The 18,390-nt window shown below is 40.6% G+C and overlaps 1 protein-coding gene and 1 pseudogene across 3 annotated transcripts in view; both read right to left on the bottom strand.

Annotated features, from left to right (window-relative positions):
• The window catches only part of MYLIP (myosin regulatory light chain interacting protein), a 94,196-nt gene that overhangs the window by 44,437 nt on the left and 31,369 nt on the right, over nucleotides 1–18,390 (bottom strand). Inside the window, exons 9-10 of one of the 3 annotated variants that reach the window (XR_014809638.1) lie at nucleotides 12,265–12,471; nucleotides 6,496–7,588 (exon numbers count right to left, since the gene is read on the bottom strand). The exons of 1 other annotated variant lie outside the window; for it this stretch is intronic. The gene's annotated coding sequence lies outside the window, so the exon portion shown is untranslated. Of the gene's footprint in view, nucleotides 1–6,495; nucleotides 7,589–11,246; nucleotides 11,763–12,264; nucleotides 12,472–18,390 lie in introns of those variants that run through there. One more of the 3 variants, XR_014809639.1, reaches the window with a different exon arrangement.
• Nucleotides 2,300–2,439, bottom strand: LOC146401195 (U2 spliceosomal RNA; annotated as a pseudogene).

Below are 18,390 nucleotides of genomic sequence, written 5' to 3'. Positions count from 1 at the left end.
AGCACAATAGCCAAGACATGGAAGCAACCTAAATGTCCATGAGTGGATAAAGAAGATGTGGTACAATTACTCAGCCATAAAAAAGAATGAAATGCCACTTGCAGCACATGGACGGGACTAGAGATGGTCATACTAAGTGAAATAAGTCAGACAGAGAAAAACAAACATCACATGACATCACTTACAAACAAACTTACTTACAAACCAGAAACAGACTCACAGACTTTGAAAAACAAACGTGTGGTTACCAAAGGGGACAGGTCGGAGGAGGGATAGGTTGAGGGTTTTGGACTGGCATATACACACTATTGCACATGGAATGGATGGCTTATGAGGACCTGCTATGTAGCACGGGGAATGCTACTTAATATTCTGTGACAACCTATACGGGAAAAGAATCTGAAAAAAGAATGGATATATGTATACGTAAAACTAAATCACTGTTGTACAGCAGAAATTATCCCAACATTGTAAATCAATTATACTTCAATAAAACTTTAAAAAAATGAAAAAAGGAGTTCCCGTCATGGCGCAGTGGTTAGCGAATCCGACTAGAAACCATGAGGGTTCGGTCCCTGCCTTTGCTCAGTGGGTGAATGATCTGGGGTTGCCGTGAGCTGTGGTGTAGGTCGCAGACGCGGCTCAGATCCCGCGTTGCTGTGGCTCTGGCATAGGCCAGTGGCTACAGCTCCGATTCGACCCCTAGCCTGGGAACCTCCATATGCCACGGGAGCGGCCCAAAGAAATAGCAAAAAAAAAAAAAAAAAAAAAAAAAGATTAAATAAATAAATAAATAAAATAAAATAAAAAAATGGAAAAAAATTTTTGTGCTAATTCAAACTCCCTATCTCACATCAGAGTCAAACCACAAATGGTCCTCTTTTCATTATACTCACAGAAAATATGATATGAAGGAACTGAATGGAATCTGAATGAAAAGGAGAGGGAACTAAATTGCATTAAGGACATTCTATGGCCAAGGTTAAGATGCCAATGAACAGAAAGATACAGCTGGCCCGGGGCAGCTGGCTGCCCCCTGCAGCTGTCTGGACAATAGCTGCTGGACAATGTTGGTGACATCTAGGCCTGAGTGATGTTAGTGCCTTTTGACTTGGTACTTGGATAGGTCATAAAACTCTGGATAGTTCTGCTTCTTGGTTGAAATAATTAACTCTTTCACAATGGATTTTGTTGAAGTTTTCCTGAACAAGCACTACATCCTTAAATGGCTCTCTAGAACAGAGCAAAGATGCCCTGTGTGTCTCTGAAATGCATCTGAGGAATAAGGCCTGGTCCCCCTTTATAGACATCTTGAGGAAGATGCAATTACGTTTTCTGGGTGGTGACTCTGGGCTGCTTACAAAAGGAGAGCTTTATCTCTAAGTTGGGCTAGCAGAATAAATGCTAAGACTCTTGGAAAATATTGACTCTGAGACTGAGGATTAAGGATTGAGCTGAGATGTTTTCTGTGACAGACTGTGGAAAACAAGCACCAGTGATAAACAGGAACCTGAAAAGTGTGTCACAACCACCACAGATGGACCAGAAGGCAGCCTCCCACATTCTCACAATCAGGAGCTAGAGAGGCCTCAAGGTGGTATTGTTTTCGTTTTACTTTGCAGGTTTGACCAAGTCCCCACAATTTAAAAAAAAAAAAAAAGAGAGAGAGAGAGAGAGACAAAAAAGGATCAGCAAAAAGAAAAGAAGGCTGTCAGAAGGTTGTCAACCAGCCAATGCTTGTGAAAGGAAGAGAGTGGGTCTGTCTCTCCTGGGACTTTGGTTCTGTGTCTTGATTTTCTTCCAAACCACTTCCCCATTTCACTCCACCCACCACTCTTCTTCACCCAAACAAGCCTAAATATACTTTATTGTTTTTTGCTTTTTAGGACTGCACCCGTGGCATATAGAAGTTCCCAGGCTAGGTGGTTGAATTGAATCAGAGCTGCAGCTGCTGACCTGCACCACAGCCACGGCAATACTGGATCTGAGCTGCATCTGCAACCTATGCCACAGCTCACTCACAGCAATGCTGGATCCTTAACCCACTGATCAAGGCCAAGGATTGAACCCATATCCTCATAGATACTAGTTGGGTTTATAACAAGCTGAGCCACAACAGGAACTCCCTATACTTCTAAATTGAAAAGCAAATTGCAACTTGTGCTCACACTTGTGGGTAGTTTGAAAAAAACTAATAGGGAATTCAAGAATGCAATTCTACATTTTCCCCAGTTTTATTGAGATATAGTGGACATATAATTTTGTATTAGTTTAAGTTATACAACATAGTGATTTGATATATGTGTATATTGCAAAACAATTACTACAGTTTAGTTAATATCCATAACCTCACATAGTTGCCAATTTTCTTGTGATAAAATCTTTTACTGATAATAACTGATAATACACTTGATCTTAGCCAAAAGGCTAAGAAGTGAAGTGATGAAAACTTTTAAGATCTACTCTTAGTAATTTTGAAGTATACAATATCATATTAATAAGGGTAGTCTCTGCATGTATATTACATCCCCAGCACTTATTTATCTTACAACTGAAAGTTTGTACCTTTTGAACACCTTCATTCCATTTCTTTCACCAAAGTCCTCTGCCTCTGGCAACCATCCATCTGTTCTTTGTTCCAATGAGAGTTTTCTGTTGTTGATTTCTAAGATTCTACATAGGCAATGCCATTTATTTTGCCTTTCTCTGTCTGGCTTACTTCCTTTAGCATATTGCTCTCAGGGTTCATCCATGTTGTTGAAAACAGCAGAATTTCCTTCTTTTTCATGGCTGAGTAATATTCCATTGTGTCTATATATCCATCTCTTCTTTATCCAGTCATTCGTTGGTGGACACTTAGGTTGTTTCCTTATCTTGGCTATTGAGAATAACACTACAATGAACATAGGAGTTCAGATATCTCTTTGAGATCCTGTTTTAAACTCCTTTGGATATATTACTAAAAGCCAAAAGCGGGATTGCTAGATCATATGGTAGTTTTTTTTTTTTTGGCTGCACCTGTGGCATGTAGAAGTTCCTGGGCCAGGGATCAAACTGATGCCACAGAAGTAACCTGAGCCACAGTAGTGACAATGCTGGATCCTTAACTGTTAGGTCACCAGCAAACTCCAGCAGTTCTAGTGTAAATTTTTGGAGGAACCTCCATACTGTTTTCCATAGTGGTTATACTAACTTGCAACAACCAGCAATGCACAAGGGCTCCTTTTCTCCACATTTATGACTATCTTTTTGATGATAGCCATTCTAACAGGTATGAGATGATATCTCACTGTGGTTTCAATTTGCATTTCCCTGATGACAGTGATGCTAAGTATCACTGAGTATATCTGTTGGCCTAATTCTATATTTTTGGGCATCCAGAGAAAAGGTGCAACTTTATTATATTTTAAGCTCCTTTGACTTTTAAAAAAAAATATTTAGGCTGCACCCACAGCACATCCAGGCCAGGGAATGAATATGCCAAAGCAGTGACAATGCCAGATTCTTAACCCATGGAGCCACAAGGGACCTCCTCCTTTGACTTTTAAAAATACACTTTTAATTTTAGAATAGTTTTAGAGTCACAGAAAAATTGAGAAGATGGTACAGAGCGTCCCCCGAGTCCCCCTATTTATCATCTCCTTTTTCCTCTATTATTAGCAGCTTACATTTGTATTAGCAGCTTACATTTGTCACAATTAGTGAAGCAATGATAATTGTTATTAAATAAGAGTCCATAATTTATACATATTTTCTCAGTTTTTACTTAATGTCCTTTTTCTGCCCCAGTAACCCATTTAGGTTACCACATTGCATTTAGTCTCCAATACTCCTTAGGCACTTCTTGGCTATGAGTTTCTCAGACTTTCCATGTTTTTGATGACCTTAACATTTTTGAGGAGTGCTGGTCAGGAATTTTGTAGAATGTCCCTCAATTAGGATTCAGTGGATGTTTTACTTATGAATAGACGGGGGTTATAGGGTTTTGGAAGGCAGCTCTTTAACTTTTTCATCTTATCTTCTGAACATCAAAAAGCTGTTTCTTTAGCTCTCGTCAAAGCCTGAGGCAGCAAGAAACTTACTCTGGGCATGGGTCGCCCCTGTGCCCTGCACATTTATTATTATTTGCCTTTAATCACTTTTTGTTGTTTACTCAAGAAAAAAAAGCATTTTTAGAAATTGTGGATGTGTTTGGCAATAGCTGCTGGAAAAAAAAAAAAAGGTGCGTCTAGAACTCATTTCTAATTATAGTTGCTGCGCAGGGAGAATTAAAAAATTAAAATAGCAATGGATTATTTTAGTCACAAACATGAATGGTATATAAATTCTCTTTCCCTGTCAAATAGGGGATCTGGGTTTGTTTTTTTTTTTCCCTCAAATAATTTGTGCCCTTTTTCATTTTTCATGTTAGTTGCTACAGGAATCAGGTTTATCTTTAACACTGTTTTGCAGTGCTGTTTTTGTACCTTCCATATTTGGAAAGACTATACTAAAAAGTACACTAGATTACATCAAAAAGAAAACTCTAGACCAAAATCACTTGTAAATATCACAGTGAAAATTTTCAATAAAATATTAAAACATAAAATAAAGTGCTCATTAAAAATAACACATACCAAACAAGTGAGATTTATTCTGAGAAGGCAAAGGTGATTCCTTATTAGAAAATTCAATAATATAATCCTTTATATTAAAAGAGCTAAAGAGAAAGATCATATAATCATCTCCACAGAGGTAGATAAGGCATTTGACAATGGTAGATTTCATTCATGTTAAAAGTATTCAGTGGAATAAAAATTGATAGCTCCTTCCTTTCTACAATCGAGAGCCAAAATCTTAGTTAATGTAGTAACACTAAAAACTTTTCAACAATGTAAGGAACCAGACAAAGATGCACATTATATTAACTACTATTTTACATGGGGATGTAAGTACTAGCCAATACAATTAGACAAGAAAAAGCAATTCTAAGGACAAAAATTTGAAAGGAAAAAGCAGCCCACTCTGTAGGCAACATGATTTCACATATAAGCAAATTCCAAAGAACCAGTGAAAAACTACTTTAAATAATAAACTTTTAATAGAGATTATAAAATTAACAGATAAAACCCAATAACTTCATATACTAATTAAAATCAAATATGAAATGTAGTAAGGAGAGAGAAGACAATGTTTTTGATAGTAAAAGAGCAAAAACAAAAAATAGGTATGAACCTAAACACCCAGAACTTAAATGAGGTCAATTCTAAAACACTGCTGAGGAGGCATTCCTGCTATGGTGCAACAGGACTGGTGTCATCTCTGGGGTGCTGGGACACAGGTTTGATCCCCAGTGGCCAAGAGAAAAAACAAAAAACCAAAACAACAAACAAATAACAAACCTAACAAAATACTGCTAAGGGTACAAAAGAAAACCTGAGCAAGTTGGAAAGGCAGGAAGACAACAGCATAAATGTGACAATTCTCACTGAGATGGTTTATAAATTATATAATACCAATAAAGTTAACATTAGGGCTTTTCCCTAGAATGAGACAACCTGACTAATCTAGTAGGGCAGAAACCCCAAGGATGGCAGGAAAATTCCAAAATGCAGATCGGGGATACGAGCCTAGCCCTTCCAGAAGTAACATATTATGAAGCCTCTATATTAAAACAATGTGGTATTGCACAGGAATGGACAAATAGACCAGTGAAGAAAATACAAAATACAGAAACAGACCTAATTACATACATAAAATATAGGATGCAATGAAGGTGATATCTCACATCAGAGAGGAAAACTTGGATTTTTATTGATAGTACTAGAATAATAAATAACCATATAGAAAAAGTTACGCCTTTTTCACCCCATACACCTGGATATATTCCAACTGAATCAAAGATCTAAATGTAAAAATTGAAACCATGCCAGTATTAAAAGCAAAGATGAATAAATTCCTTTATAGTCTGGGAATGGGAAAATTCTCCTTTGCTATGATACAGATTCCAGAGCAATTAAAATTATGTTTTATTTCTTAAAAATACAAATTTGCATAGTAAAAAAGACACATTTTGTAACGTGGAAAATGACAAACTGGGAAAACATCAGCAAATGAGAATCACAAAGCTTTGTCAATGCCCTCCAGCCAAAGACCACTAAGCACACACCTGCCACTAAACAAGTTAGGATAAAGCCCCTTGAAACAAAGGGGCACCAGAGTGGGATTGAAGAAGAGGATCTTGAAAACCACTCGAGGAGCTGGGCTTTGGTTAGGCAACACTGGCAAGGGCTCAAGGAAGTAGGGATTTGCTCTGGATTGGATGTTGTCAGGAAACAATGCAAAAATCTATTACTTGAGCATCTTATTAACCTTATCTTTGCGGCAGGAGAAATGAATCAGAGCTAAAGCCATAGTTGATAGAGAAACAGCAGCCATCCACGTGAGCCAGCAGAGGAAGATGTGTGTGGGTTTTTGTTTTTTGTTTTGTTTTCTGTGGTTTACACAGTAACCTTGTTTTTGTCTATGCTTAGTCAAGACTTTCAAATGGTGTTTTGTTTTGCTTTGCTTTGCTTTGACTATCATGGTTGCAGAGTGACTTTATCTGATGCTGGTGCTCTGTTAGATTATTTGTAATCAACAAGGGGACAAGCACCTAGGCATCCGTACCAGGCAAACTGCTGGCACTGAGGTCCAGCTGTGGCAGGCCAATTCTCAAATGTCAGGGGCTGCTTCTCTTTCTCTTGGAACCAATACCTCTACCTAACATAGAAAGAGCTTCTAAAAAGAGACTAGACTAAAAACCCAAAACACCTGCGCTACCTAAAACAGTTGCCACCAGTCAATGAGATTATTTAAATTAATGCAAATTAAAATAAAAAATTTAGTTTCCCAGGAAGTTCCCATCGTGGCTCAACAATAACAAGCGCAACTAGAATCAATGAGGACATGGGTTCGATCCCTGGCCTTGTTCAGTGGGTTAAGGATCCAGCGTTGTAGTAAGCTGTGGTGTAGGTCACAGATGGGGCTTGGATCCTGCATGGCTGTGGCTGTGGTGTTGGCCGGCAGCTGCAGCTCCGATTCCACCCCTAGCCAGGGAATTTCCATATGTCACACACATGGCCCTAAAAAGCAAATAAAAACAACTTAGTTCCCCAGTTCTTCCAGCCTCATTTTAAATATTCAACAGCACATGTGATTAGTGGCCACTATATGAATTCTATCTAGATAGTGCAGGTAGAGAATGTTTCCATCACTGGAATTATACTGGGGAGCACTGCTATGGACAAAAGTCTAGAGAAACAAAGTTCACCAAAAAGGAGATGAAAATGGCTTTTCACCTTATGAAATGTTGCCCAAACTCATTCAATAGAAATGTACATTAAAACTCCACGGACATCAATTTCTCCCTAAAGGGTAAGCAAAAATCTCAAAGTTTGACATGTACTGTATTTGTAAAGCCGTATTGTACAGGCATCCTTATACACTGCTGGTGGGAATGCAAAATGGTACAAGTTCCTGGATAGAGGGAAGCTTAGCAATATCTAGCAAAATTACATGGGCATTTATTCTTTAACTCAGCAACCTCAGAGAGTCCCACCAAAGATTCCTGCAAAAAGAGAAAAAGACGTATGAATGGAGCTTGCCATTACTGGACTAATTTCAAAGCTAAAGACTGGAAATGAACCAGATGGTGATCATTAGGCCATTAGTTAAAGGTACACCCACATAGTGGAGTACTATGCAGCTGAGAAAGTATTAAGAAATATCTCTCTCTGACAACACAAAGAGCACTCCAGGATATATTTGTGGATTAAAAAACCAAGTAGAGAAGAATTGTAGGGAAAGATATGGGTTAGCTAAGAAATGGGACATGTGTACATACGTGCACACATGCACATATTCTGCTCCTATTTAAAAACAAACAAGCAATGGAAGGCTAAACATTAAAAATGGAAATTTTATTAGGGAAGGGTAAAGGTATAGAGTCTAGACTTCTCTGAATAAACATGGTCTTGTGGTTTGACTTTGGAACCATGCAAGAATTTTCACAAAATTACAAAATCTAGAATTGAACAATTTTAAATTGAACATGATCAACCCTAAGAATTGAAAATAAAAGGAAAACACTAAGCCTGAATGTATATCCAGGTGGTGGCAAAACCACATGGTGAAAATTATCCTCAGTGATTTTACATACAATATGTCCTTGATGGAGACATGCTAGGAAAAAGTAAAATCTTCCAAAACATGTAAACAAAACTCTCTTAAACTGTTTCCAAGAATTCTACTGCTGATATTACTATTATTATGAAACTGTTGGGTGTGTTTTGTGGGATAAAGTAAATAAATAATTATATTTGATTTCTAGCATTTCGGCTGTTCTGAGATTCAAGATTACCCAGGTGGGAGAAAGGAGGTCCAGATGAAAACCAAAGAAGTTAGACCAGAACCTGATGGGAAGTATCTGAATAAACTCATGATATAGTTCATCTTAAAGTAAGTATATATAGTCCAACTTTTTTACCAAAATAGCCTAGAAATAACGACCACCTAGTAGCAATGAGCATCCCTAACTTCCAGACTGAGTCACTTTGCTGTACAGCAGAAATTGGCACAACATTGTAAATCAACTATACTTTAATAAAAAGTAAAAAAAAAATTAAAAAACATGCAAATTTGAACACTGACCTGGATATATATTGGCTAATATTAGTAAATTATCACTGCATTTAAGTATGATAATGGTACCACAGATATATTTTTTAAGTTCTTTAAGAGATACATATTGATGTGTGTGTGTGTGTGTGTGTGTGTTTAGGGCTGCACCCATGGCATATGGAAGTTCCCAGGCTAGAGTTGGAGCTTCAGCTGCCTGTCTATACCACAGCAATGTGAGATCCAAGCTCAGTCTGCAACCTACACCACAGCTCACGGCAATGCCGGATCCTTGAACCATTGAGCAAGGGGGATCAAACCCGTGTTCTCATGGATACTAGTCAGGCTTGTTTCTGCTAAGCCATGATGGAAACTCCCCATATTGGAATATTTATAGGTAACCCATATGATGAAAGTGAATAGAGGCATGGCAGTGATATCCTCTATATTATAGGTAAAACAAGAGTTGACAGTTGTTAAAGTTAGTTGATGAATATATGGATTCATTATACTATTCTTCCTACTTTCATATATGTCTGGAGTTTTCTAAAAAATGTTAGAACAAGATTTAAAACAAGTAAGGTGAAATAAACAGACTTGGCAATATACTTATTCATTGATCAGTTTTTATTCTTTTTTTGTACTTTTGAATTTGCTCGTAATTAAAATCAAGGTCAACTGTAAAATAAACCACCATGAGAACAGCTATAGGGATACTTAATTTGAAGGAGGGCTTTAGCACTATAAAATCTTATTTCTTTTCTAAAGAAAAAGAAAAAAGAACTGAAGTGAAGGAGTTCCCATTGTGGCTCAGTGGTTAACAAACCCAACTGGCATCCAAGAGGACGTGGGTTCAAGCCCTGGCCTAGCTCAGTGGGTTAAGGATCTAGCACTGCTGTGAACAATGGTGTAGGTTGCAGATGCAGCTTGGATCCAGCGTTGCTATGGTTCTGGCGTAGGCCAGTGGCTAAAGCTCAGATTCGACCCCTAGCCTGGGAACCTCCATATGTCAAGGGTGCAGCCTTTAAAAAAATAAAAATAAAAACCAAGAACTAAAGTGAACAGCAAAACGTTCAAATCTGCTTGCTCATGGTGATGGCACAAGGCGTTTGCTTATTATTTTCTGTGTCTTTTGTTACAATTTTTCCATAAATTAAATAAGCATTGTTTATTTATTTTGTAAGTGTCTGTGTAATACTGAGGTCACACATGCCCCCTGGGGAAGTTGCTTGTGGCCAGTCCCAGAGATCACCAGTAGATTTAGTGCCTGGAGAGTCTGTATCAGTGACAAGTAGATAGAAAAAGACAGGGTGTCTAGGGAGAAGGGGGCACCCCCACAGCCCCCATTCCACTACACGCTTTCTGGCGTACTCTGCGGATTATCTAGGAATGTTAAAGAGTCCTCCAAGTTGTCCATCAACACAAGGAAGAGATAGCTCAGGGGTTAAGCATTTCCCTCTGCTCCCTGAGTTGGTCCTAAGGCACCCTCCTCCACACCTGCCCCCATGCCGGTCAACACCCTGGGGCTTTGAGATGAAAGCTGAACTCTCAGAACTGCCCTCTCCCCTGGGTCAGGCAAGTTCCAGCACTGCTGCATTCATCCAGTTTATCCACTGGCTGATGTGCTTGCATAGCTTACTTAGACATTCCCTATGTGTCTGGCTAATTCCAGAGAGCACTTCTAAGGATGATCTGGTAAACTGCAGAGGAGTGCAATTCTGGAGGAAACACACAGAATATAGTTAAAATGTTTGGCTTCAAGTGGGAACACCAGGCATACTTCCTATTTTGACACACAGAATTGGAGATAAACCTTGGGGAATGTTGGGGGTGGGGGTAAATTACCTAGAAGGCTGGTGACAAAGTTTAGCTTTGCTAAACTAGTCTGAGTCAAAATAAGGGAAGATTCTTCAGGGAACTTGGGAGCGTGGAGCCCTGAGACCACTGAAACTGTGGCCTTGCTCTGAATCCAAGACCGTTTGGGGGAAAAAAGCCATCAGATATTCCCATCTCAGCTGGTTTTGTCCCATCCATCTCTGGAGAGTCATATTGCAGGAATTTATTTGGGAAGGAGGGGCAGCATTAAAGAAGGCATATGGCCGATTACTTTTTATTATTTATCCTTCAATAGCCATATACTATTGAAATAAATACTTTAAAAAAATGATGACCAAAAGCCTGAATTTCTAAAGGGAAGAAAAAGTGGTTTTAGGGTCAGACCAAACACATTTATTAAGCATTCACTCATTCCTTCATCTTTTAAATATTTTTAAAGCCCCCACTATGTTTCTGATAGTGCTACCAGATTCTATCCTAAGGTGACCCGCAAGACACAGTGGCCACTTAGAAGGAGATGCATTGGGTAAGGATATGCTCAGTTTTACCTCCAATAGATTAAATTAAAAAACCCATTGTTCTTTAAACATTTGTATAATTCCAGACAGTCATTATCCAGGTTGTTTTCCAAAGGCCAGGTTTGACTCCGGGTGCCTTTGATTACTGACACAAGGCGTGGCAGCCACATGAAACATCTCTTCGGAACAAAGCACGACCAAGCGACTATTACACAGGAGGTTTTGCTCAGGAAAAAAGGAACAGAGAAATAGCTGGGAGTACAAAGCTCTTTATCTCGGTTTCCAAAGTGCACTGGTTTAACATTTAAAAAGGCTACTTTGGGGTACATTTTCCCCTGAAAGTTTCTTTCACACATTTACAGTCCAGAAGTACAAAAGAGCCACAAACATCACCCACTCTCTGGAGAGGATTTTCCTGCTTTTACTTATATATCAGATTAAAAAAGCTCTTTACTTCTCTTCAAGCCTAAAGACAGGATCACATGTGAGTCTGGGTCCTTCCGTTTCAAACGTGAATTGTTAACCAAGAGATAATGAGACCTGACTTTTAACTAGGAAGCCCTGAGGCTGGAGGATTAGCATCTTCTGTCCAGAAAGGTCTCTGAGGTAAATGAGAACCAGGGGGTCTGTGAATATCAACATTGCTACCTCCTTCCTTTTTGCACTAAAAACATTTGGTTGTTTTCCCTCCTCAGAGACAGCTGCCTTAGGAGATTTCGATATTTATTTATTTTTTTACTTCTCTCCAGAGTTTCCTGAATTTTTTATTCCCTAAAAGGAGAAAGAGTGTGAAACAGACAATATCAGTACCTTTCAGGCAGCTCTCTGGTTGTTGACAATCTAAAAGAGGATGGAAGAAATGTTCCCAGTTACTCTGTATCTTATGGACATGTCCGAATTATGTCTTTTTTTTTTTTTTTTAAATCTTTTTAGGGCTGCAACCGTGGCACACAGAGGTTCCCAGGCTAGAGGTCTAATCAGAGCTGCAGCTGCTGGCCTACACCACAGCTCATGGCAACACCGGTTCCTTAACCCACTGAGCAAGGCAGCCAGGGATCGAACCTGCAACCTCATGGTTCCTACTCAGATTCGTTTCCGCTGTGCCACGACAGGAACTCCTCAAGAAGGCTGAATTATGTTCCCTACTTCATGAATGCTGGGATTGCACCTTTTCTTTAAAAAATTTACTCAAAACACAGTGGATTCCCATAGACAAAATCATTAAAAGGGTATTGATCACTTAGATATCTTCTATTGAAAAAAAAGATGTTACCTGCTGGAAAAGTCAAATAGTAGCTAGAGGGGTTTCTCATTGGTGTCCAGTTGGAACAAAGTGCTATTATTTCTGAGCTGCACAGAGCTTCTTGATGATCCTGCCTCCCTTGTTGGCTCCCATGGAAAGTGGGAGCAGAGAAGTAAAGAGACTTTCCCAAACTGCATCACTAGGCTTCAGCCTTTTGTTCCTTGGTGAAAAATATCTCTAATGGAGACAAAAGAAGGAAACATCTAAAGAAGCGACTGAGCATCTACTTAACAAATTACTACACGGGCATTTTAAGAAGAGCTATATGAAATAGGTTGAGTTCTGATGAAAAATGGTGGCTGCTTGATGTATTGCCTGCTTAGCACACTGCCTGCAAGATGCCAATAGCAGATCATTTTTTATCTTGCAATTGCGGAGCTGAAAGGAGAGGGTAGGAGCCCTTTCTGTTGGATTAATATGGAGATCATCAAATCAAATCTGAGTTAGCCAAGGACAAAGGTGTTGAATCTGAGAGTTCAACAGGAATAAAGAGACTTCTGGTGACCTGAGGATAAGCATTTTCAATCAAGAGAAAAATATGGAAAACAAAAATAAAACAATAGGTGATAAAATGGGTTTTTTTGGTTTTTTGTTTTGCTTTGTTTTCTGTTTTTCCTTTTTAGGGCCACACCTGCAGCATATGGAAGTTCCCAGGCTAGGGGTTAAATCAGAGCTATAGCTGTCAGCCTATGCCACAGCCACAGCAATGCCAGATCTGAGCCACACCTGTGAACCATACCACAGCTCATGGCAACACCAGATCCTTAACCCACTAAGTGAGGCCAGGGATTGAACCCACATCCTCATGGATACCAGTCGGATTTGTTTCCTCTGTGCCACAACAGGAACTCCCAATAAAGTGGTTTTTAAAAAGGTATAAAGGATGTAAGATCGTTTTCTTCACAGGAATTCTCCCTCTCTCTCTTTTTTTTTTTTTTTTTTGGTCTTTTTGTCTTATTTTTATGGCTGCACCTGCAGCATATGGACGTTCCCAGGCTAGGGGTATAATCAGAGCTGTAGCCGCCGGCCTACACCACAGCCACAGCAACACCAGATCTGAGCTGCATCTGCGACCTACACCACAGCTCATGGCAATACCAGATCCTTGACCCACTGAGCAAGGCCAAAGGTCGAACCTGCAACCTCATGGTTCCTAGTCGGATTTGTTTCCACTGCACCACGATGGGAACTTCTTCACATGAATTCTTAAATATAACTTTCAGTGGACCACTTCAATTTTATGTAAAAATGAGAAAAGAGGGGAAGGAAGAACACAGAGTTTTTAGATGAAAATAACTGCTAATGGGGAGTTCCCGTCGTGGCGCAGTGGTTAACAATCTGACTAGGAACCATGAGGTTGCGGGTTTGGTCCCTACCCTTGCTCAGTGGGTTAACGATCCGGCGTTGCCGTGAGCTGTGGTGTAGGTTGCAGACACGGCTTGGATCCCGCGTTGCTGTGGCTCTGGTGTAGGGCGGTGGCTACAGCTCCGATTCAACCCCTAGCCTGGGAACTCCATATGCCACGGGAGCGGCCCAAGAAATAGCAACAACAACAACAACAAAAGACAAAAAGACAAAAGACAAAAAAAAAAAAAAAAAAGAAAATAACTGCTAATGAATGATGAGGCTTTAGACACATGAAGTCAACAAAAAGTCATCAGAAAGCCCCACTGAGAGCACATGAGGTGAGGGGCTGAAAAAGGAATGTTCAGCATCCAGCAGGAAAGGACTCAGAAAAAGAGGGGGAAAAAATGTACCATCATGGACACCAAGACAAATTTTGACAGGACTAAAGGCATCGTTGGGTTAAGTTTCTAACATTTGTTATTGGTTGAATTAGGTACAAGTGGCTCCATAGGTAGAGAAAGCCAACTTGCAATCAAGAGACAATTCTGCAACAAAATAAACAATGTATCTTGGCGATGGCATAGCAGACACCTGCTGTGTGTTTATTGTTGGCTTAAACCCCACAGGAGGACTCCTGACCCATTTCTAACAGCATGGGACCAGTGTACTAATCATGACGCTTTTGGCTGTAGGTAGGAGGAAAACCAAATAAAGCAGCTTTAATAACAAGAAAAAAATGTAATACCTCCCAGAGCAGTAAGTCAGGAGGTGTTAGGGATGGGCTGGATCAGTGGATCAGTGAACTCAGATGCCCTGTGCTGTCAGGACCACCTCGATTCTTTCTGTCTGATGTACCATCCTCTGCATGTGTGCTAGCTCTCCTCATCTTCACAAGATTGCAGTAGCAGCTCTGGGCATCACATCGTCACACAAAACCAAAAGCCATAGGAGGAGTATGAGCCTCTGAAGCCCCTCCCTCCTTTTTCATGGCTGCACCAGGGGCATGAGGAAGATCCCAGGCAAGGGATCGAACCTGTGCCACAGCAGCAACCCGAGCTGCTGCAGTGACAACCAACACTGGATCCTTAACCTGCTGCACCATAGTGGGACCTCTAAAGCTCCCTTTTAAAGGAAAAACAGAACTCAAGCAGAAGCTTCCAGACCTTCACATCTTTTAGATTGGCAAGAATTATGCCAAACACCACAGTAATTTTCTTCTTCTGTCTGGTTAATTACACTTAGCGTTTTGACTGCAAGGTCCATCTATGTTGTCATAAACGGCAGGATTCCCCTCCCCCCTCTTTTTAAGGTCATGTCAACAGCACGTGGAAGTTCCTGGGCTAGGGGTTGAATCAGAGCTGCAGCTGCCAACACATACTACAGCCATGGCCACAGCCACATTGGATCCGAACCACATCTGCGACTTCCCCCTGAGTTTATGGCAATGCCAGATACTCAACCCATGGAGCAAGGCCAGGGATCAAACCCGCATCCTCAAGGACCCTATGTTGGGTTCTTAACCCAATGAGCCACAATGGGAACTCCAGGATTTTCTTCTTTTTTATGGCTAAACATTTTTCTATTACATATTTCCCACATCTTTATCCATGCATCTGTGGATGGACACTTAGGTTGTTTCCATGTCTTGGCCGTCATAAATAATGCTGCAGTGAATGTGGAGATGCTGATCTCTCTGACATGTTTTCATTTTCAAAGGCTGTTCTTAAACTAGCCAGTGACAAGAAGAACGGGATTACCAACTGGTTTAGATTCATCAAGATACATCTCCAAGAGCGACGGGGAGGGTCCAGCCTCTCCAAAACCCAATAGATATCTGAATAAAATCAGGGTTTTATTGGTAAGGAAGCAGTGTATGTGGGAGAAAGGCCATTGGGTAGGCGACCATGGTATCAGCCATAACTTCTGGCTCTTAATTTGCACATAAAACCAGTCACTCTTTGTGGCGTAGAGTTCTATGGGTTCTGACAAATGCAGCTTATGTAACCATCATCATACAATTGAGATACAGAAAAGTGTATTAGGAAAGGGGGTGGATCAACCAGAACGGACTTGCTATTGTGGCATAAACAAGCAGGAGAGAGAGCACTCATGGGTCTTCTGTTCTTTGCCCTTTATGAACACACTTCCAAGATGACAAGGCCATGTATAACTGGTTGTTGCCCTGTGGTGTTTGACTGTGTGACTCTTGCTCTGGGGTGGATCCGATGGTTTACTTTGCTTCCCAGAACTCATAACTCTTGCTTTATTTTGCCCATTCTTCTTAGCATCCCCCAGTTGGCCAGTTGGGACAGTTCAGTCCTTTGTTCAGATTCAGGACCTGTCTTCAGTCCAAAGGAGGAAGCTGGGGTCCACAGAGGGCCCCATTCCAGGGAGGGCTGGCTGGCTTCAAGATGTCCTGATGCTGACTTGGGTTTGCTTTCAGATCTTCATTATGGCATGCAGAGGATGCTGACAAACTATTTTAGGCGACAGGCATGGTCTCTGTGACGAGTTTGAACATTTTATAAATAGATATTAAAACGAAGTAATGATTATGGTGAGGACAGCAAACACAGTAGCTAACATTTACAAACCAAACGCCTGCCCAGCGAGGAGAGCAGCTTTTCAACCCTGTTCAACAATACTTACAGTGTTTAGAGGCCTGTGAATGAGCCCAACTGTGGCTAAAACCAGTCATCTAACCCGGCTTGCTTTCATCCAGGGAGCTGGCGCCAATGCTTGTCTTTACTGCCCAGGGCCAGTGCTTGCCCATATAGTGCCTTTGTGCAAAGTAGAAAAAGTCTTCCTCATGATACTTTATTTCCATCTCTTAGAGAAGCACTGTAACATACAGTCGGTTGTGATAGTCAATGTACACATCCCTGGAGGTATGAACTTTGAACAGTGTCCTTTAGGATACAGCCAGCCCAGCTGTAAAAAGCAGCCTCGGGATCCACTTGTTTGGGGCATGAGAATAAGTCCTATTGTCTTGGAAATGTAGTGCTTTGGGAATCAGTGGTTTGGAGGACAGTTTGCAGTTTATTTATTCATTGGGCATTTATGGAGTAATTACTGTGTGCCAGGTGCAGTGCTAAGTGCTATCGGAGCGTTCTCTCATTTAATCTTTGCACAATAACTGTGAACAGGTATTATTTTTATCCCTCCTTTACAGATGAGAAAATGAGTTATTTATTGCTTGACCTAATTCACATCATTAGAGACAGAACCTTAATGGAGCCCATGCTAAAGTGCCCACTCTGTGTCTGAATACAAGCTCTGAATGCATATATTTGCTTAGAACAGTTCTGTTGGAATTTTTGTTGGTAATTCTTATGGGTATTCACATTATTGTATCTCGTTTATTTCTGATGGCTTTCTCAGAAAAAAGGAGGGGACTTTGTGCAACTGCAGAAGGTGCTGCAGAAAATGAGGATGGGAACACATTCAACTTGCAAATATTAAGGGAAAAAAAAAATCTATCTTTTCAGACTACATGACCAAAGAGGTGAATCACACAGTGCTTCTGTGTCGCTTGCTTCAGTGGGGATGGGTGTGATTTTGCTCAATTAGGAGGATTAGTTCTCCAAATTGGAAGCACACTGGCAAGGACTCAAGCATCAGAGCCTGAGCTTTCACAGTGATAATCCTTTCCATCTTAAGAGAGGCGACATGGCAGCTTTCTCTTAAGCACAAGACAAAGAGGAATCTAGTGGTGAAAGACCAGGTTTTCCCTGCTCTTTGGTTTCTGTGGTCACCAGAGCAAAGCTTTGGGGCCAATAAAAACTCCTGCTGTCTTGCCACCTTCTCTGAGGAAGCTGACTGAAGTGAATGAGGAAGGGAAAATTTTGCCCAACCGCTTCTTATTTAGTTCTCTTACATGAAGGATTCTTAATTTAACTGATTTCCTCTTTCTAATTAGATTTAGCAATTAGGGTTGCCCATTAACCTAGAATTTTCCTATAAGAGTCTCACCCACCATCGTGTCTGCCTGCCTTACAGCATCACAGCTGTATAATTGCAGTTAAATCCACATCTCCTCTTCAAAGCGGAGGAGCTATACATAGCCAGATCCAGGTGGCTGGCTCTTCAATCCAGCCGGATTCAAGAAGCATGTGTAAAGCACTGTGCCAGCCACTGTGAGGTGCTGGAAAGATGAGGGGCAGTCTGGGACCCCTAGGTTCCCATGAGTCATTTGCTTATGAATTTTAAAAATGTTTATTGAGTACATTATATCTGTTAGGTGGTTCAGGCATTGGGGATACAAAGCAGACAAAATCCCTGTGCTTTTTGGTGATGCAGACAATAAATAAATAATATATACTATGCTAAATAACAGTAAGTTCAGCGAAGGAACTACTGTATCTATGTATTAAAAAGCAAACAGGGAGTTGCCATCGTGGCTCAGTGGAAATGAACCTGACTAGTATCCATAAGGACACAGGTTCCATCCCTGGCCTTGTTCAATGGGTTAAGGATCTGGTGTTGCCATGAGCTGTGGTGTTGGTCACAGACGTGGCTCAGATCTGGCGTCATTGTGGCTGTGGCGTAGGCTGGCGGCTAGAGCTCTGATTCAACCCCTAGCCTGGGAACTTCCATATGCCACAGGTGTGGCCCTAAAAGACACTCACACACATCCACACACAAAGCAGACAAAAACCCTTTGATGCCATATGTTGGTACAAAGTGCTCTGGAATTATAATGGAAGAAGAAATTCATTTGGACAGAGATGGGAAGATTTGTGGTAGAAT

Source organism: Sus scrofa, chromosome 7, assembly GCF_054392235.1.
Source record: "Sus scrofa isolate SSC_HxYL_T2T_F1_AM1 chromosome 7, Sscrofa_HxYL_maternal_Yorkshire_Landrace_v2.0, whole genome shotgun sequence".
Taxonomy (NCBI): Eukaryota; Metazoa; Chordata; class Mammalia; order Artiodactyla; family Suidae; genus Sus; species Sus scrofa.
Note: the sequence above shows the minus strand (reverse complement) of the source record. Positions and strands in the feature narration are given on the sequence as shown.